General features: G+C 48.9%; 1 long non-coding RNA gene across 1 annotated transcript; it reads left to right on the top strand.

Annotated features, from left to right (window-relative positions):
- The first annotated feature begins 17,263 nt into the window (after positions 1 to 17,263).
- Positions 17,264 to 20,378, top strand: LOC105740589. Its single transcript, XR_001116641.2, has 3 exons — positions 17,264 to 17,513; positions 18,729 to 20,015; positions 20,113 to 20,378. It is a non-coding gene; the product is annotated as an uncharacterized LOC105740589 (long non-coding RNA).
- Positions 20,379 to 21,189: the final 811 nt, after the last annotated feature.

Here is a 21,189-nt window from a genome sequence, read left to right as displayed (position 1 = left end):
TTCCCACTAGATTCCCTTGGTAAAGTCAATTAACCTTTCTGAGCTCAATTTTCTCATCTGTAAAATGAGAATCTCAAGAATAATAATAGTAATAATAACAATATTTGCCTTAATACGTGTGGGAATTAAAGGAAAATATATTATGTGAACTATAACATGCTGAATAAGTGAAAATTACTTTTGTTGGTTAATAATTATAATTAAATACCCTTTTTCACCAAGGGGCACAACAACCAAACTGTACATGATGGACTTTTCAAGAAAAATTCAATTTCAAATAATCTCCCCTCATTGTCCCCCTAAATTGCTTTGTCACACTCATCCCACTTTGGGGATCAGAATATACTACCCGTACACAAGGTCAGGGTAACTGTGGAGGTCGTAGCTCTGACCTACCTTTAAGATGGATATTGTTATCCTGGAGTACAGATGGGGAAACTGAGGCTCAGGATCACACAAGAGCTGGACTCCATTGCCTGTAGCCTGGATCCATTGACCACATTCCTCCAACTTCCTCAGCTGTGTGAAGCGGCTTCGGGAACCCCTGGGTGGCCCCATGCTCAGCATCCAGGATCAGAGTGTGGAGGGGCAGCTCCAGGTCCACTTCTAGGCGGCAAGAGGCCCTTCCCTGTGGCTGGCACCCCTGAAGAACGCCCACCCTTCATCTCAGAGACTCTTCCAGCCACACCAACCTCCTAAAGGGGGAGGACAGGGACCAGTGGGGTGAGAAGCCCACGCAGAGCAACCACGGGATGGGAGGATGGGAGGAAGGGAGGAGGCAGGCAGGGAAGGCTGCATTAGACGCCTCCCCCCCAACCAAAAAAAAAAAACACGGCTTTAAATATCCATTGCTGGATTGCTGGGCTAAACAACAGCCACAGGGTGACATGACAACAGTCTCCAAATATTTAAAAAGTGTGAGTCCTCAGGAAGGAGAAATCTTCTGGCCTGGAATGAGGAAAGGGAGGCAGTGATGGGAGCTGGCTGGTGGGAAGCAGTGATATCAAATTTAGAAGGCACCTGGAAGTCAGGTCTGGAGTCGCTTTCCCTTGCTTTGCCTCAGTTTCTCTTCCTGAAAAGGACTGGATGTTTGGATATTCTCTAAGATCCTAAGATCCAACGCAACTCTGGAATATTCATTGGGGAAAACTTTTTTAAAAGCTTTTGCATCCCGACAGCAAGGTACTGCCTGTCCCTCAGGGGAAGTAGAGAAAGGAACAGCGTCCTGGGGAGCTCACCGTGAGGGGACCAGGGACTGGAGCATCCCAGCCATTTGACTTGGCGTCTGGGCACTTTCCGGCGTCTCTGCAGAGTCTCTGCCCCTGCCTCGCAGTGCACTGTAGCTGGAAAATGTTCAGGCGTGGCAGGCTGTGTAGGATGGGGAGGCAGAGGGCCCTTTGTGAAGAATTTCATCCTAGTTCTGAAATCAGCATTCCCCGAAGCCTTGTTTTCCAACGTGTGACCCCCTGAGCCACAGGTCCTGGGCCCCATCTGCTCAGAGAAGTCCCGAGGAGAGGATCAGACACTGATTTTCCAAACAAGCGCAGCGTGAATCTCACAGGTGCTCACGTTTGAGAGCTGTGAGTCACTGGAAAGACCCCAGAGAGTGAAAAAGCCAAAATCACCACCTGAGAGTCACTCAACCTTTCAGGGACTTAGTTTCTCATCTGAAAGTGCAAATAACGATATTTCAATGCCCACCTCACATGGGTTGCATGAGGACAAAGCCTAAGGCCACTTTCCAGGCTGTAAACCCATAAAAGCTGGAACAATAGTGGTCTCAGGTGTGAAGGAAGACAGGTGCGCAGGGGAAGGCGCTCCAAGCCTCCTCAGCAGGCCCTTTTTCTCCTCTCTTCCTTGTCTTTTTTTTAACAGTGTATTGCAATATAATTTATCCACTTAAAGCATATAATTCAGTGGGTTTTGGTATATTACATTCTTAATTTTTTTCAAATTGTGTTAAAATATATATAACATAAAATTTGTCATTTTAACCTTTTGAAATACACAATTCAGTGGCATTAATCACATTCACTATCTTGTAGAACCATCATCACTATCTATGCCAAAACTTTTCACCTGAAACAGAAACTCTGTATCCATTAAGCCATAACTCCCCATTCCTCCCTCCCCCCAGCTCCTTGGTAACCTATTCATAGAATTTACTTTCTGTCTCTGTGAATTTGCTGTCCTAGGTATTTCATAAATGGAATCATATTTGTTGTTTTGTCTCTGGCTTATTTCCCTTAGGATAATGTTCTCAGTGTTCATCCATGTTGTAACATGTAGCAGAACTCATTCCTTTTTATAGCTGGACTCTTCATTTTGATAGAATAAAATGTGTTCCCAGCACCACTATATGCATTTACAAATACTAATTCCTGTCCTCCTCACGGACAACCCTACAAGGTTAGGACACTTAGTATCTCCATTTCAGAGGTAAGACACAGAGAGGTCAAGCATCTTGTCCGAAACCACACAGCCAGTCAGCAGGGAGCCAGGAGTGCACCCAAGGCCAGAGTCCAGTTGTCAACCACTGCAACCCTGCCTCCCGCTCTGCGAGGCTCCTTCTCTCCCACGCCCCCCCGGGTCGCTTGTCCTCCACAGTGCACCCTTTTTAGATCTTTGAGTTCTTCTGGGGGTTCCTGGTGAACCCCAGAGAATCTGGACCTTCCCCCTTTCCAGGCTGCTGGATACCCCACCTGTGTTGCCTCTGCCAGCTGTTTCTCAGGGTGTGGGATCAAACCATCTGGAGGGCTTTGTTGTCCTCACCCACTGATCTGTTTTCCTCGAAGCCCTGCATTTGGGATGGCCCCACCACACCAGAGAGGCCAAAGACAGGCCTGTAGCCAGGACGGGTGGGACAGCAGTCACAAACCCAGCCCCCTGAGCCACAGGTCACCCAACAGTCATGATCCCAGCAGATCTTCCAGAGGCCTGGCCCAGACCTCTTCTGCCATGCACACCTGTTTTCTCGGGGGAGAGAGTGCAGTCCGAGGTCCCTTTCTAATACAGTCTCTGATAGAAAATGTCTAAATGGACTCATTACCATTCCTGGAAAAGAAAAAAAGAGCTCCTGCCCCGCCCTCCAGTCACAAAGACTGAGCACCCCCCACCCCCACCCTTTGTCCCTGGTCCTCTTCCTCATTCCCAGGTCCAGTCAGGATCAGGCCCCTCCTTCCTCCCCTTCTGTCCCCAAGGCCACCCCTTACACAGTGCATCCACATGTCACAGGCCCACAGCTCCTCATCCAGAACCTGGGGGCCCAAGGTGTCTTAGAATTTGGAAGAGTTCGATTTTAGAACAATGATGTGATGCTTATCCCCTGTGGTATGTCCCATCCCAGCCCTTGCTGGGCAACTCCCTGCAATCAGGCACCTTAATACCTCTGCAGAGAGAGGCATGAATATTCACACCAAGCGGGATAAATAAAAGACTATAAATAGCCTCGGTTCAGGGCGGGCTTTGCCTTCCAATGAGTTACACACAGACTCTGCTTTCTGGTTTTGTATTTCAAACCTGTGGATAAAACAATCAGGGCTGGACTCAGTCCTGGCCTCCTCTTATACCTGAGCTGTTACCCATTCCCTTCCTAGTTGTCACCTCCAGTCCACAGACATGCCTGTGGTCACCCAGTGGGCCCCTGCAGCCCACTCCTCCATTCCCGTCACCCTCTGCTCCAAGACCTTTTAGACCACCCTGAAGAACACTGAGTTCCTTGCACCTCCCTCAGCTGCTTCTCCCATGCGCCAGGTGCAGCTGGGCCCCAGGACCCATCAATGGGGCCTTTCATTTTAGAGGCTTCTCCGGGCACAAAGCTGGACAGTATTCTTCCTCTGTGACATGAGGGTTTATGTTTATGGGGAAGTGAAGTGCAGGCTGTTGGTTCAGATAGAGGAGTTGCTCGAGGAGGCTGAGGAAGGTACTTTGCACAGTGGGGTGGATGGGGCAGAGCTGCTGTATCTCAGGTGTTCATCCTGGTCACTACCTGTTTGGTGGACAAGAGTGTGTCCTGTACCCTCCACATGAGGCCCAAGGATGGCCACTGAAGGAGCCGTTTTCACCAGGATGTCCTGAGTCACGGGAACATAGGCAAGGCAACTTTGGGGCCCAGGACACAGCATGCAATCAGAATGGTGACAAGGGCAAAGGCAAGCTTTTGTGTGAATTATAAAATGCTGTTGTGCAAACTATAGTAAGGCTTCCCCTCCAGGAGGGGAGGCCAGAAGGCCCATGGTTCAGCATGCGGTTCAGCCCTTCTCTCTCCTGCCTTGGCTCAGCACCCTGTGTGGGTCACAAATGCATATTGTACACTGTGGCCCCAAGTGGTGCCTTGCCCATCCTACACATGGACTTCAGGGAGGGCTTTAGGGAGGGCGGGCTGTGTGCATGGCGGTGGGCTTTAGGGAGGGCGGGCTGCATGCACGGCCCACCAGAGTTGGCAGTTCCTGGAGCATCTCTTTCCAGAAAGGCAGTAGGGAAGTCAACCCCGAAATGGCTTTGAGGGCAGCCAACCCTGGGAATTTTGGGGGATTGGTGGGGTGTGTTTTGCAGATGAGGGGTGACACCCAGATTAGTGACTGTTGAATTATCACTCCCTTAGTACCCACAGACTTAGGAGCCCAGGGGGTTTAAAGGCCCCTTTGGACCTTAGGCAGTTATAGCAGCCCTCGGCCTAGTTCTCCAGAATTGGCTGCCCCTGCAGAGGTGGAATCAGGAGGGAAGCTACCATTCCGCGTGGAGCAGGTCGGAAAGGGGAGCAGGAGAGTGGTCCCATCACACAGCCTTGGATAGGGAGCTGCCTCTCACCTCCCAGGTTCTTCAAGGCACCCTTCTGTACCCCAAGGCGCCAGGCACACTAAGGAAGTGCGGTGAGCACAGGAGGAGAGGAGGCAAGGGGAAGACATTAAGCAAAAAACGGATGACAAAGACAAATGGAGAGAAACAAACTGTGAGAAGGGCTCGCTTCAGCTCACCTCCCCCTCCCCACTTTCCCTAGAAGATCAAATTATGACCTGAAATCACTGGATACATATTTTATTATGTGGATAATTTAAAGGATTAGAGTGAGACAAAGAATTCATAAGCTGTAGTCACATTAGAAGACAAATTGTTTCCATTAATCTCTGAAGAAGGGAGGGAAGCTGAGAAATGAGAAAATGTACGTGAGCAGGAGAAAGGCAGGCAGAGAACAGTGTTGTTGGGAAGGGGGGTACATAGAAACAATGATGCTTTCTGTTCTCCCAGTCTCTTGCAGCGCCCCCACCCCCAAAACAAGCTGAGGCTCCGCTCCAAATAAGGCTGATTTGCATTGCAGATTTATCTCAGCTGCTTTTTGCTTCTGTTGCCAACCAGAGATGGTTTAAATAACAAGTATTGTTCTGTGTGATTCCTTATGCAAATGTTTCTGGCCTGTTTGTTATTCCTGAATAATTTCCAAGGCCTGCTGTCTGAGCAGAAGCAGCAGCTCACTCTCCCAGCTGTGCCAGGAGTCACCTGCTGGAGGCATGAGGACAGTGTTTGTAATGGCCCCATCCCCATTCAGGAAGACCTGCAATTGTGTCTCAGAGAGCTGGGTCTGCAAGCCCCACCCCTGGCTGGATCCTAGGCTGGAAATGTCGCATCAGGAAGGACTTCCAAGAATCCAGTCTAACAAGTTGGATTTTATAGTAGAGGGAACCAAGGCCAGGAAGGGGGTCGTTCCCACTGTGCCGGGGCCCATGTTTCTCCATTGAGTGCTGGCAGCATGAAGCCCTGTGCAGAAGCAGACAGTGAAACCAAGCTCTGAACCAAGCCTACCATGAACCAATGAATAAAAGGAATAGGCTCAGATTCGATGACTGAATTGTGTGGGCATCCACTGAGCATCCACTTTTTGCCAGGAGCAGGATTATAAAGTGAGGACACAATGCAGGCCCTGCTCTCGATAAGTTAATCCTTTGGAGGCAGCTGGGGTACAGGAAGCAAAACGCCACCTTCAATGTTTGTCTCCTTTCTTACTTCCACTGGCCCATAAATTCTGGGCTTTTTTTTTTTTTTTTTTTTTTTTGGCATTCCAAAACCAGAGCGTGGTATTCTTCATTCTTAACACACTTTACAATCACCTTCCACCTAATGAATCCGGGCCAGCGTATGACTGGTCACTCAGGCTGGACATGTACAGCCCCAGAAAACACCATTCTGTGTTCTTTCATCCACTCATTCATTCATTCATTTGTACCATTTATGTATTCACCAAACATACGTTGTCCTCCAATGACCATGGCTGAATGGTGTAGTGTTAAGATGCAGAGGCTCTGAAATCCAACAGACCTGGGTGTGAATCCCTACTCTGTACTTTCTGTATGATGTTAGGCAATATTAAACTCTCTAGGCCTCGATTTCCTTACCTGTAAAATGGGGATAAAAGTTGCTGCAGGAGTGCATGAGGTAATATACATAAAGCTCTTAGCACAAACTCTGGCACATCATGACCATTCCAAAACTGTCATTTAAAAAAAATCAACTCTGCTAGGCACCAGAGATACAGAGATGCCCACAGGTGTCTCTGTCCAGTCCCTGCTTCCTAAAAGAGCATGGAGACATGCTCAAAGTGCTGTGGGAGTGGGACAGGCAGAAGAACTCTGCCTGGGGGTGACCAGTATGGCATCACCAGGAGTCCACTGCGGAGCAAAATCTCAAAGAAGAGTGGACATTCTTTAGGCAGAATGAGAAAACGTATGTGAGCAGGAGAAAGGCAGGTGGAGAAAAGTGTTGTTGGGAAGGGGTGGTACAATGGACAATGATGCATTCTTTTCTCCCAGTATCTTGCCATGGTAAGGACCTCCAGGAGGAGCAAACAGGGTGTGTGAAGACTCAGAGGAGCAGAATAGCATAACTTGTTTCAGAAAGCACAGGCTGGGGTGAGTGGCCTGAGCAGCATTTCCAAAAGCATGGAACATGGACTTGAGATGAATCTGACTGTTACCAGGATGCCCCTCCTTCTCTCCTTCAATTACAATTTCCTTCCATTGGGATCCCACTCTGGCGACCCCTCCCTTTGTTCCCTTCATTCCACTGGGGTTACAGGGACATTTGAGTGACAGGATTTCACCCCTGGCTGGATCCTATGCTTGAGAATCATTGTTCTGTGCACTAGAAAAAAATATGTAACTAACACAAAAATTTCCTTTTAAAAGAGTTAATTGTAAGTAAAAAAGCATAAATCAGTTAAAAATATATTAAGTTAATAATTGTGCAGGTGATACTCATATAGTAGAAAGTCTCTTTAAGATGATATGCAAAAGACCAACCTTTGAGAAAACCTGGACTAACATACAAAGCATGAATCAAGGAGTTGGAGGCTATGAGACCACAAAGGTAAAAAGACAAAGAATAGACTTCATAGGCCAGGCCCAAGAGTTTCTGCTGCCTGAGACAAAAGACTTGAGTGGGTTTCATTTACTGAGCATCCACTGATACCCCCACATAAACAAGGACCCAGTCTTATCCTTCCTGTGTCCCCAGTGCCCAGTGGAATTCGGCACTCAATGGTTCATCCAAAGTTTGCTGATGCAGACAAAGACGATGGTGGTCTTCCCACCGTGCTGAGTGCGGGCAACGCTCGTCAGATTAAACCAGTGTGGCCCTCCTGGACTCGCTCTTCTCTGCAGCCTCTACTGTGTCACTGAGAGGATTAGGATCCCAAGGAGATAGAGGTCCCTGGGGCACTTTACAGAGGAGGTTAAATTTCTAAACGGACACCTCCCTGGTATGTCAGGGCAGGTGGGCTGTGATGAGCATCCCCAGCCTCAGAGCTCAGATTCTCCAGGTGTGGTCTCTAGACTGCCTGCACTAGCTTAGAAGATGCAGCTTCCAGGGCCCTTCACAAACCTCCAGCCCAGGAAGAGAGGAAAGAACAGGGACTCTTCAAGTCCCGGCTCTGCCTTTTGACATGCCATACCTCTCCCTATCCTCCAGTCTCTTCATATGGACGATGGAGAGAGGAGTGCTTGCTCAATGGGAGTGGTTGTGAAGACCAAGTGAGTTGGTACCTATAATGCTCTTAGCATCATCCTTGGTGTAGTAAGCAGCACACGGCGCAAGTTCTTGTCATTGGCAGGATTTCCAGAATAAGGCCCCTAAAATCAGTACTTTCACCAAGCACCCCAGTGGGCTGTGATTTATACTAAGGTCTGGGAACCACTGCTGTAGACTGTTAGGTTTTTAGAGTCCCTGAGCCCCTGCCCATCCCCCTTCAATTGCAAAGCATAACTTCCTGAAATTAGGCTCACCGCTACTGACCCCTGTGCTGCTCCACTGGGACCATGGGGACAGTTGTATGGCAGGTTCTACCCCTAGCTCTGCTGGGGCAGATGCAAAACCACTGGATTCTCTCCCGTCATCCGTTTTCTTCTCCACATCATAGCAAACGCGAGACTAGAGTGGTCACAGTGGTGACACTTGAGGACACAGACAAGATAAGAAAGTTCACACAAAGGAAAATAGAGCTGACTGCTAAATCTGCTTCCTAATATAAAGTTTGATCATGATCCTGTGCAAGAGCTCAACCATTTAACTCATTTCCACAAGCAAAGAGCACTAGGATATGTAGGGAGTTGAAGGTCAAAAGCCAGGGCTAGGTTGAGAGACTCCTTCTGAGTAACTATGGGGCCCTGGCAAAACCAGTGGCTTTTAATAATAATTATAATAATGCTGGTGCAATATCTAGTACCCTTCTTTAGAGACCCTTCCCTGAACATTCTTGAGGAATAGGCAGGGGCAGCTGGGCAAGGGGGCAGCTATTTGTAGCCACAGAGCAGCAAGAGGAGTCATAAAGCATCATCCTCACTTTCTCTCCCTGTACATCCTCGTGAATCACACAGTACCAGGAACCAGTGCAATTCACTTCGGCACACTTTCCTGAGTGCCACTGGTTTGCCCACCCTGCCTGTGGGGTAGGGTGAGGGTGGGAGGGGTCAGAGGCATGGTCTGGGCCTTGTGATTACACAGTTACCTGGGGACCTGAGATTTTCACACATGAAACAAAAAGAGAATGAATAATAATGCACTGTGGTGGAAGGAAAGGAGCATGTGTTTGGAGTGTTTACTGCAAGACCTACTGTAATCATGTGCCTTAATCACACTGAGCCCCAGTTTCCTCCCTTATAGAATGAGAATGAACTCTCTCTCAGTGCTGCTCTGAGGATTAATTGTGACACTGTACATAAATGCAGGGAGCCCCAGGTAGGGCTTCCACATGCCCCTGCCACCTGCTTCTCCCCAGAAGTTCAGGATGTCTCCTGCCATGCCACTTGACTTTTGGGTAGCTTTGCAGGGGTCTTCATTTAGATCTCGGCCCTTGCAATTCTGCACATGCCTCACCCGGTAATTCCAAGCCTCCAGCCTAGCAGATGTAATATGTTAGCAAGAAAAGCGTTTCAAAACTATGGTTGGTTAATTTGTATATTTTCTAGCTTAAATTTGCTTTTAATGAGCCTTGGTCATTTTTTCAAGGGTAATGGAGACTATCCTAGTGTTCTATGAGTTACTGCTCAAATGATGTCATTTAAATCTTTTGAACATACATTCCCCAATACAACTGCAAATAGCCCCATTTGGCACTGTCTTCTGAAGGCACAGCATCTAGGAAACACACGGTTTGGGGTTTGCTTTCTCCACTTGCTGAAAAAGCACACAAGTTCCCCACCTGCCTCCATGATGAGGCCCCCAAAATCAGTATTTTTACCAAGCACCCCAGTCGATTGTGATTGATACTAAGGTCTGGGAACCACTTACAGGGACATGAAGAAGCTATTCTCAGGTGGTGTTGAAAGTCTGGAGACCATGTTACTTGAGGTTCCTCAGGTTTTGCTTGGAGAAGGGGAGACCCCCAAGGGGCCCCAATGGTTCTCTTTAAAGATCTGAAGACTTCTCATGAACCAAGTCCAGAGGCATATTTCTGCTCAAAGAGAGGAAAAATTTTTGAATGCTTAGAGCTATCTCATCAAGGAATGGGCTACTTTGAAGGGTAGGGAACCAAGCAGAGGATGAATACAGTGGGGAAGATGAAGAAGGAATTCAAGAATTGGCTAGGAGGTTGGACTGTGTACTCTAAAGTTCATTGTAGTTCCAGAGTGTGTAGAACACACAACACATGCACTGGTAGGTTGAGAAAGAGCAATGAGTTTTCCAGAAGAAGGAGGACTCAGAAAGGCCCTTACAGGTGAATAGAGCTAAATTTATCAGAAAGGACAGGTTGGAATGTTCTCAGCTGGGATACTGCAGACTATGAGTTCCCTTTCTCATGAGCTGGTTCTGTCACCCTGCTTTCTTGCTCCTGCCTTCCCAGGAAAAGTGCCAAGGTCTGCCCACCAGGGCCTGGAGCTAGAGTTGCCAAGGCCTCCAGAGGAGTTCTGCAGGCTTAGAGAGGAGCAGGCCTCCAGCAGCCCTGGCCACCCCATTCACGTTCAAACACTGAGGACCATGATGCCCCTACAAACCTGAGCCAGAAGCAGCATGTGCTCTGGGAAGGGGTGAATGGCCTGTGGCTTGGCTGAGCTGTGGTCACCTTAACCATCAAATCCCATCACCCACTGCACAGGTGATGCGTCAGATGCAGAACAGTCAATGGAGAAGCAGCGAAAACACCAGACCAAACAGGCTGCCACTGGATATGATCACTGCATCCAGATGCAGCTAGAGCCAGGAAGTCAATAGGTGCTGTATGCACACACGTTCCAGAAGGTGGGCTCTCAGCTTGATCTTACTATCCATGGGGCACTAAGCAACTTACTTCATTCTCTAAGCCCAAGTTTCATCTGCGAACAGAAGAGAAAACACTGATCTCATGGGGTTGCCATAGTGGTAAGATGAGATAGAACAATGTGCCTGTCTTATGAGATGGAGATGGTAGCCAGCACATGATAGGTGCTCAACAGTTACCCTCCCATTCATTTAATTCCTCATTCAGCCAAGGTGATGGATATGTAGTGGGACGGGTATTTCATAGGAGAGCTAAGAAGGGGCCGCATTTGGGGTAAGAAATGGATATGTCCCCACATCTGAGAAGCTGTGCCCCCAGACCTGATTTGTAGAAATTGTTCTCATTTCACAGCAAAAGGGGAGAATGAAAAGCAGTAACATAGCAGGCACCAAATATCTTAAAACCCATTAGCTTTTTGGATAATGATTCTAAATGCATATCTGAAATTTGTGAATAAATACCACTATACACCTACTTTTCTCCCAATCCCTTAGGCTGAGTTGGGTGAGTAGCATCTTTACTCCATCAGTTTACAGCAGTCTCAGGCAAGTCACTGAGTCTTTGTTTCTTCATTTGTAAAATGGGCATTATAACACCAACCTCACAGAGGTGGTGCAAGGATTAAATGACAGTGCATAAGTCCCTAGCAGTGTTCTGGCATATGACAGGCTTTCAAAAACGTGAGTTGCCTTCCCCTTCTTCCACCTGCTGCTGATTCTAGCCCTTGGTTGGGGGCCTTCACAGAGAGGCTGGGTCACCCTAAGCAAGTCGCTCCCTGGCTTGCTCCCTCAGTGCCCCTGGTTACCCACCAGTAACCAAGACAACTGACAGGACAGGACAGGATGCTGAGGGGAGAAGGAAGAAGTAGCACTGAGAAAATAGGCTGGCATTTATTAGAAGAAAGTTCTTGGTGGTGGATTTAAAAGGAATTAGTGTACCTTGTCTCATACCAGATGCCGCACTGATCTATCTTTAGAAACTTATACGCGGGGGCAGGTTCCAGGGATATGAGCATCCCTGCTCTCCAAGGTTGGCTCTATAAATACCCTCCCAACCAGCCTCAGCAGCTCTCTCTCCTGTCATCCAGAAATAGTCCCTCCTCTCAGTAACCCTCTAAGCTCCCACATACCAGCTCCTGAGGCCCACCTGGAGCCCAAAGTGCCCTGGACACTGAGAAGAAACAGAAGGGCCCCACCTTTCTCTGTCCTCCTCCCCCTCTGTATCCCTAAAGGCCGCTGAGCCTCACAGTTGTATTGTGGAGCCTGACAGCATGAAGCCAGAAGACAAAAGACAAATGAGAGAATCATGGTGTGGGAGCTTGCAGGATGAAAGGCCGGGGGACAGGGGGACAAGGGGACTGGGGAAGTGGGGAACTGGGGGACTGGGGGACTGGGGTCAGGGGCAGGGAGGGAAGAAGACAAGGCATGGTGGAAGGGAAATGATTTCGGTCTTCATTAACTATTTCCTGAGCTCCTACTCAAGGCTGGGCAATGTCCCGGACACTGGATGGACAGTGTAAAGACAGACACAGCCCCTGCCCTCGAGGAGCTCAGAGTCTACAGGCAATACTCCAGAGAGGCATAGAAATCTGAATCCCTTACTATTTGGAAAAAATGGAGCCTGAAGAGAAAATGGGGTGATGGGGAGGGAATTCCCAGAAAAGCAAAGAAACAGATGTTATTTCTTCAGTTCTCTTGTCTGTTGGTGTTTCTCACTTTGTGCAGTCTCTCTGTAAATAGGTGTATATATTGAATGTCTACTGTGTGAGTGATGTTTTAAATGTGCCGGGAGAGCTCCATATTTAAGGTAATCTTGGGTGAGCTTGTCTATGATGGAGCTGATTATGCCTGTAGACACACAAACACACACACACACACACACACACTCTTTATCTGTCTCATCAGCCTAAAAGGTTTGCTATGAGTTTCTAGCAGCTGCCACTCCAGGCCTGGGCCCCACAGTCTGCACATTCTGGATGGTCCCCTGTGATCTGGTGGTAGAGGGCCACCGCCATTCTGAGGGCCCTCCTCACTCATGCCAGATGCCTCCCTCCCTACTGCCTTTCCATCCCCTGGCATCCCAGAAGGCAGGGTCGGCAACTGCAGGATGGGAAGGAAGCCAGAGAGAAAGGGAGAGAGAAGCGAGCATGAGATAAGGAGGGAAAAACTGAAGAGAACAGGGAGGTAAATGGCCCTCACTTCCCCTCTCTCCATCCCATTTCCACAGTCCCCTCTCCCCTCATCCTCCTCCTCCCTTCAGCCCCCCACCTCTTCCACACACCCACCCAACACTCAGTCTCTACCCCCTGGAATCCAGTGCCACACCACAGGTGTGAAAGCCAGGGCATGGGCTGGGCCCTGCTCTCCAGATAAAACTCCCAGAGCTGTCCTCATGGATAGAGCTCTGTGACCTTAGTCAGACTCTCAGCCTCCTGATGCCTCAGTGTCTGCCTTATTGCTAGGGGCTAGTGAGCATCAGGAGAGGTAATGTTTCTAAAATGGCACAGTGTCACTGTTCAATATATAGAGCTGCAGCAGAACTAGCCTGAAGACATTGTGGATTTCATATGTGCCTAGGAACTGGCCCGGGGACCCAATACCCACTACTAACGCTTTCCCTGGGAAAGACTGAGAAACTAGAGTTGTGAATAGGTTTCATTTTCAGGCTCCCTGGGGACTCCTCGCATCCATGTGACTGTCACTGACCCATCTTCCATCCCCCTAGTATCTCTGAGGTCTGCTTTGTGACTTGTCATTGGCAGACCCGATCTGAGCCACTATTTGGAGTGGTGGATGGTTTGTGTTTAAATCCCAGTGTCACAGTGAAGAAATCACAGGCTCGTTCCTGAGCAACTGCAAGTAGAATTAAATCGTCAGCAAGGCTGCAGGGTTAGAAGTCAAGAAAGCAATTTTTTTAAAAACCGACCTCAACTCATTCTGTAATATTTCCTATTTACATTAAAGAATGTCAATTCCTGGCTTTAGGCCTCACAAGAGACCAAGGATTTAAAGATACTTATGAGACAGATATAAATCTTTGATAAGACAATAACCACAAAGAGAGACATGCTGGAAATGTTAAGTCGGTTTGATTTGGTCACAGCTCTTTCCTTTTTGCCTGACTTGATTTATAAACATGGGGTGCTTTGCCAGCTCCCGGAGGGAGAAGCCTCCCCTCTCCTGTTTCAGAGTGAGGCTTACATGTTTGGTACAAGCACTTTATGTCTGTGCCTGTTGTTCACAGTTAGAAAGAGCAATTAGAAATGTGCTAATTATTCTTTTATTTGTAACTTGGTCCCTAAAGTTTAAATGTTCAGTGTGTGCTTATGTTGATGCCTGACGTGACTGGTTGTTCCTGAAGCCACCAGCAGCCTGCAATTCCCTATCAGAGAAACCTGATGCACATCAGAGCAGATCAGCTGCCAAGGATTTCAGGTGGATTCCAGGAATGAGGGCAAGAGTCTAGGCGGGAACTGGGCATCAGGCAGGATAACCGAGCCTTGACCAGCCTCTGGGCCTCTTTGTCAGTTTCTTGAATCATATACTAGATCTCAGGTTTTGGTAAGAGGTTGGTAGGGGGATGTCTGGCCAGAAAATCACTCTAGATGGAGCACACTACTGGTGCAGTTTGGAACAGACAAGGAGATGGGGCAAAGATTCAAGTGCTGACAAAGTCCAGGCAGAAAGCCATTAGAAGGACCCTGGATAGGGGCAAGGAAGACCTGTTGGTCTAACTCGCAAGAGTCTACAAATCTAAGTGTTGTCTGTGGCTTGGTTCCCTGGGATAAAGTATCAGAATTGTGAAGTTCAACCTTTATAACTTATTCATGGCTATTAATGGCAGGGATTGAAGCACAGCCTACAAGTAGAACAAGTGGCCAGTTAATGAACTTATCTAGTGTAGACTAAAAAGAAATTCATGAATTGGCTTCTTCCCTGGAGTGGCCACTGGGCCTCATTTGGTCTTTAGATGTGAAACAGAGAGAGGACCCTAATGTGACATGCCTCTTGGAGATCCCCAGCACTCACAAGCCAGTGGCACCAGTGGAGCAGCATTCCCTGCAATCATCTGGGGTTCACTGGCTGGGGCTCCACCTGCACTTGCAGCCTCCCCAGCCCTTTTCTTTCACAAGGTCTTTCGTAGATATATTTTGGAGACCCCTGCGAAGTCTCACAGGAGCTTGTGCAGCGCCTTCTCGTGCTGTCCCACATGTCCCTCCATTGTCAACGAATTGAAGCCAGTGGAGCATGGTGCCTTGTTGACCACTGCTATGATGTAGTTTGTCTTTGAGGATGCTTTTGCCTCCTCTTCACAGAGGCTCCAGGAAAACAGCAACTTCTGTTTCCACTGCAGACTCCCTTCTATTGCCTTAGGTGCAGGACTGGGCCAGGGGAACAGGGTCTCAGACAGTATCGTGAAGTCTTCTCCTTTCCTCTCCTGTTTCCATGGAAGCCCCTTCAGTCTTTGCCAACACATTGTCTCCAATGAAGACCAGCTCCTGATGGCGCTGCTATACCAGGCTGTCAGATAGACTCAGACACTCCCTTCTGACAATATGGTGCTCAAAGCAAGAAGGAAGCCCTAGCCCTTCTCAAAACTGAAACCAAGGCAAAAGCTTTGAAGGCCACAGAGGCAGTGCTGAAAGGGTCTATAAACATAGGAAAGAAATAGATCCATATGTCACCCATCTTCCAGGACCCAAGACACCCTAAGTACTTTCAGAAGACCATGCTCGAGACCACCTTGATGCAAATCCAATGCCACCAGCCACAGAGTGAACCATAAAGAAGACTGAGGTCAGTGCCATGTGGGTTCTCATCAGGGAACAGGCGCCTGGCTGGGTAAGCTCTGGGGAGGCTCACACACCACTCCGGAGGGGGTCCCACCCCACCCAGACCTGATGGAGAAGAGACACATGTTAGATGGTGGTACTGTGAGTGCTGACAACAAAATCAGGATTAGCCAACGGAATCTAGCTGGATAGATCTAAATCTAATAAACATTTCTATCATCGGGGAAAAAAAATCCCAGCACAAGGCCAGACTTGGGTCCCTGATACAGCATCACTTTATTCCACCAACTCAGATGCTGCGAGTCAGGTCTCCTTTCCCACATCTACCCAACTCAAGTTAGCACCAGACTAGCTTTCCTGTCTACCTTTCTGGCCTCACGGCTCCCCTCTGGGTGTATGATGGCCCAGCCAATCTGCTTCTGCACCAGGGACATCTGGATGCAGGCGCTGACCCAGTACACTGGGAAGTGGTATGTTTGAGGTCTGAGAAGACCGTGATGGAAGAGGGGGTGTCTTGACCTCAGCATCTTGTCGTCTGTTGAGTGCTTCCTGAATAACAGACACGGTGCTATAGGCTTTACATTCCCCTCAGTAATATAGTATTTCCCCTTACTTTGTAGCTAAGAAACTGAGGCTCAGGAAGGAGAAGTAGCATGCCCAAAGCTACGAAACTGAAGTGGCTGGGCTGGGCTGGGTGAGAGCTCAGGCCTCCCAGCTCCTAAGGTTGGGCTCATTCCTCTACTTTATCCTGCTACCCCCAGGAGGCCTTCAGCAAAACTAGCCTCTTCTACAGTCAGCTCCAATCCTGGCACGTCCTGGCCCCCTACTTAGCCTGGCTTCCTGTCTCTGGATCCTTAGTTCAGCTGGAGATGTTGTGCAGCATGTGCCTAGCTTCATGCTTTGGCCTGATTCCTCCTATTCTCCCTGGGAAAGGCCCTGGGCTTGTCCTTCTGGCTTTCCCAGCTCCTGCAGCTGCCACACGCTGACTCCATACTATGTGGCAACCCTCATATCTGTTACCAGGGACCACTCCCGCAGCTGCTACTTGACCCCTGAGCTGAGCAGGAAAGCTCACTCGTAGACTGACAGAAGCCTTGAGAGGTCATCCTGTCCATGCCCCAGGCCACCAGGCTCACACACACATAGTTCTAGTACAATGGTGCTCTCACCTGGGTAAAGGTGGCTCCCAAAGGGTGACTGCAAGTCACCTCATTGACCCCACCTAGAAGCAAACATCTCCCTCAGGAATCCCTGGCTTCCAAACTTTATTGTCAAACTCAAGGCTTTCTTGGCAGAAGACGCATCTGGCCAATGGCAGCCATCCATACTCTGGAAAACCCTCATCTATTCAGCACCCTGCCACCTCCCCGTCTTCAGGCTAATTCCAGCTTCTTCACTTCACCCTGGGACCATTTCCAGGCACTCCCCAATTATCCAGTGACTCTCTTCTGAAGACTCCAGAAAGCCCTGCTAAAACCCGGCTTGTGATTCCCTCAAGGAGGCCTGAGTGGAGACCAATTAATCCTCAGCATCATCAAAGCCACTAGGCAGTTCCTTAGGCAGGAGCACTGCCTGCAGGCCACCCTGCCCATCCTGTCCACAGTGATAATGGGGCCTGGGCCACCCATGGATAGGGCATCCTGATGCACTCTACATGAGGTCACACTGGCAGGGAGGAGGTGCTCTTGCAAAGCCAGTCCCTTTACATGTACTGGGGATTGCGAATGAGTGGGGCTAGAGTCGCCTCTCCAGGAGGGGCTGGAGGTCAGGGCCTGGTGGGCTCTACAGGCTCATCGTTCAGCACAACGTCCTCCTGCATTCAAGAAACAGGGCACGGGGCTGCTCACTGGCACTGGAGGCCGAAAGAAGGTGAGGGCAAGTGAGATGCAGGGACCTCTTCTCACAGCTGTGCCGACAAGCACCAAAAGGAGCCCCCACGTCCACACCAGGAAAGGGGGGATGGTGCACAAGATCCAGGTACTTCATGTGTGCCCACCGCTCTGCCAATCTCATCAATGCTATGGATCACTCATACGTCTCCCACAACTTTAAGGCTGTTGCTGACCCTCAGGGGTCCGGTGGACCTAGATCCACAGGGCTGGGCTGGCCTTCTCAGTTCCTGGTGCACTGTCATTCCATGCTCTGGCCACAGGCTACAGGCCACAGACGGGTGCGGTCAGTGGTTACCTCTTTTCTTTTGCCCCAGCTTCTGGTAATAGGGGCTTCAAGGACCCTGAGCTCAATCTGACCAGAAAGAGTTTCCTTCCCACTATTTGACTCTGGCTATAAAGGGATAAGAATAGGGGGACTACTTTTATGGTAGTCTTGCTTTCTATCTTAATGAAAAAACTGCTATTTTTGCACTGGTGTAGAAGGAAAATAGAACCATGGCTTATGTACCCAAGTTTTGTAGCTGAGGTCATGTACTTTTGATAGTCTATTATGTTTCTCCCAATTACAAATATGCTCCTTCCCCTTGGAATTTGGGTAGAAGGGCACAGCCCTCCCCACAGTCCAGCTAATCGCGTGCCCACGAGAGAGAACAGGGGGCAGGGAGGCCCTCTGGGAGAGCTGGAGGGGTTCTGGCGATCGATAGCGCAGCCTCCATCCATCTCGATCCTCATCGGTCTGTGGCCTATTAAGCGCTCCCTGTCTGTCGATAAGCCCCTATTATTGCTCTTGTGCTGAGCACGCTGAGGCCAGCTTCCATTTGGCCAGAGAAAAATAATGATTGTTTGTTTATTAGTTGGGAGGAAATGGCCAGCCACAAACGTGCATTTGGGCCACAGCCAGGTCCTGTGGAGCCCTCCCTCCACCCAGGCCCTCCCTCTAGAACTCCGATAGCAGTGATCTGCAGGCTGGTGTTCATCACGAGAAGGTGGCCCAGGAGATGCCAAAATCTACATGGATGCTTCCAGGCAGCCAAGAACACATTGGCAACCTTGACTCATTCCTTGGCTGGTGCAAGTGGGGAGGGCACCGCTGGGGAGAGTTGGCAATGCAAGCTAATGTGACAAAGGGTTCCCAAGCAGGCCTGGCCATGGGCTTGTGAGCTCCAGGGGCCCTCACCTGGGAAACTGCTGGCAGAAAGCTCTGGCAACCACACTGAGTCAGGGCTACTGGGGCCTAGGAGGCCTGGCCCTAAGCAACTGTTTCCTCTGCTTCCACCTGCTCTCTGTTTCCTTCCCTTAGCAGGAACTTTGGAGTCACACTGACATGGGTTCAAATCCCAGCTCTGCCACTGAGCAACTGTGAGATCTTGGCAAATTGTTTAACTTTCCTGATCCTCTATTGACTCATATGTTAAATGGGACTTAGAATGCTTGTGTCATAAGACTGGCGTGAGATAAAGTACGGCAAGTGGGAAACACAAAGCCTGTGCACGTGAGGCCTCAACAGAAGAAGCTGAATTGCTGTGTATTGGTAGCCTCCTTTCTCTTACCAGGAAGCCCACGCCTTTGGATAAACCCTCAGGCTCACTTGCCCACTGTTACCCGGTGTCTGTCTCCCTTGCCTGTCTTCCCTTGACTCGAGGAGCTTCATCTGCTTTCCTTCCCTAAAAGGCCCCAGCGCCCACCTTGCTTGCTATCCTTCAAATCAAACAACCTGCCCTTTCTTCTAAGAAGGTTTTACTGTTATCACTAAAGGGAAACAGAAAGGTGCAACTAAAACTAGCCTTCCTTAAGCCTGGGCCCAAGTCCCAACCCTGATGCTAACTTGCAGTGCTACCTTCAATAAGGTGTCCAGCTCCTCAAAGCCTCAATACTCTTACCTGTCAATGAAGAAGGCTGTCCTAAATGAGCTTTAAGAGTCTCTCCTACCCTACAAAATTGTTTTCTATTAGAAACAAAAGAAACATCTTGCAAAATCTTCGTAAGTACTTATATCCCGTATCTCTCTCCATACTCTTCTCATGCGTGATTGGCTGACTCCCAAACTTCTTGCCAAAGTGCTCCTTGATCCTGAGATGTTAGTGCCCCTCACCACCACCACCAGCCTCTGGGTTTCCCCCACTCCCCCTGTGCTCTCAATCTGCCTGCATTCTTTGGGCACCGTGTTCTGGAAGATTGATAGGGCTTTAGGTATTCAGGCAGCTCAATGAGCCATTTTCTTCCCAGGTGGCTCATTCCTTGGGGCATAATCCTTCCTTTCCTCCTTCCCTTTTTCTCACATAATCATTGTTTCAGTCAACTTAAGCTAAGTTCAGCAATGGTAACAAATGATCTCAAATCTTAGTGGCTTACAATAGCCAAGAGCTATTTCTTGTTCATATTCATGTGCATGGCAGGTTGGCAAAGCCTGTTCCACATCCTCTTCATCCCAGAACTGAGAAGTCTCATCTGATGGAGGAAGAACCAATGGCAGAGCCATGTGATGGATCCTCAAGCTTCTGCTTGAGCCAAGTCCATGTCACTTCTGTTCACACTGTATTAGCTAAAGCAAGTCATACAGGCAAGCCCACTGTCAGTAGGACAGGAGGTATAATTTTTCTTCAAATATCTTGACAATAACGCAATCTACCCCATGATTAAGCCTTATTACTGGGATCCTCTGGTCCACACTGCTCATTTTACAGGTGAGAGGACAAAAGCCCAGAGACATGAGACAATTAGCCTGAGGTTACACAGCAAATCAGTGGAAGAGGAAGGACTAGAGCCCAAATATGTTGACCCTCCAGTGCAGATACAAGAGAAGGGCCAAGAGGAGATAGATCTGGATTCAATCCCAGCTCCATAATTCTAGACAAATTCTTTCAACTCTGAGCCTTGGCTTCCCTTCTATAATATAGGCTAAGAGTACCCACCTCCTGCAGGGAGGTTGGGAGAGCTGGGTGAAATTTCATAAAGTGTCTCACTCAGTGTCTCACACAGAGAAACCTCTTGACACATGTCTGTTTTCTGTCTCTTTCTTCCCTGTTAACTGCACCAAACTCCTTTCATTCCCTTCTCTCTTCTTTCTTATCAAGCCCACCTCTTTTTTTTGTCAAGAAGTTGGGAGAAATAAAACTTTTTTTTTTTTTTTGAGACGGAGTCTTGCTCTGTCACCCAGGCTGGAGTGCAGTGGCCCGATCTTGGCTGACTGCAAGCTCCGCCTCCCGGGTTCACGCCATTCTCCTGCCTCAGCTTCTCCCAGTAGCTGGGACTACAGGCGCCCACCACCACGCCTGGCTAATTTTTTTGTATTTTTACTAGAGACGGGGTTTCACTGTGGTCTCGATCTCCTGACCTCATGATCTGCCCACCTCGGCCTCCCAAAGTGCTGGGATTACAAGCGTGAGCCACCGCGCCCGGCAATAAAACATTTTAAAGACGAGAATAGTGGTGATCCTAGGGCAATGTGGCTCAGGTACAAGAAGCTGGCAGGGAAGCCTTCTGAGGTTGCCTCCAAGCTCATTAAGAAAAGGGTCCTCAAAGCCCTCCTCAAGGACCTAATGATATGCTACCTATTTACATCCATTATCTCCTCAAGTCCTCACCACAACCATGGGCAGGGATCACCATTAGTCCCATCATGCAGATGACAAGACTGAGGCCAGAAAGGTTGAGTGACAAGCTCACCAGCCCTGGAGGCACTAGGCCTTCGCAATCACAGATCTTTGGGCTCAAATATCTATATTTTGCTGCTATCCCCAAGGTTGAGCCTGTCCCCATAT

The sequence above is a fragment of the Nomascus leucogenys genome, chromosome 12, assembly GCF_006542625.1.
Source record: "Nomascus leucogenys isolate Asia chromosome 12, Asia_NLE_v1, whole genome shotgun sequence".
Lineage (NCBI taxonomy): Eukaryota > Metazoa > Chordata > Mammalia > Primates > Hylobatidae > Nomascus > Nomascus leucogenys.
Note: the sequence above shows the minus strand (reverse complement) of the source record. Positions and strands in the feature narration are given on the sequence as shown.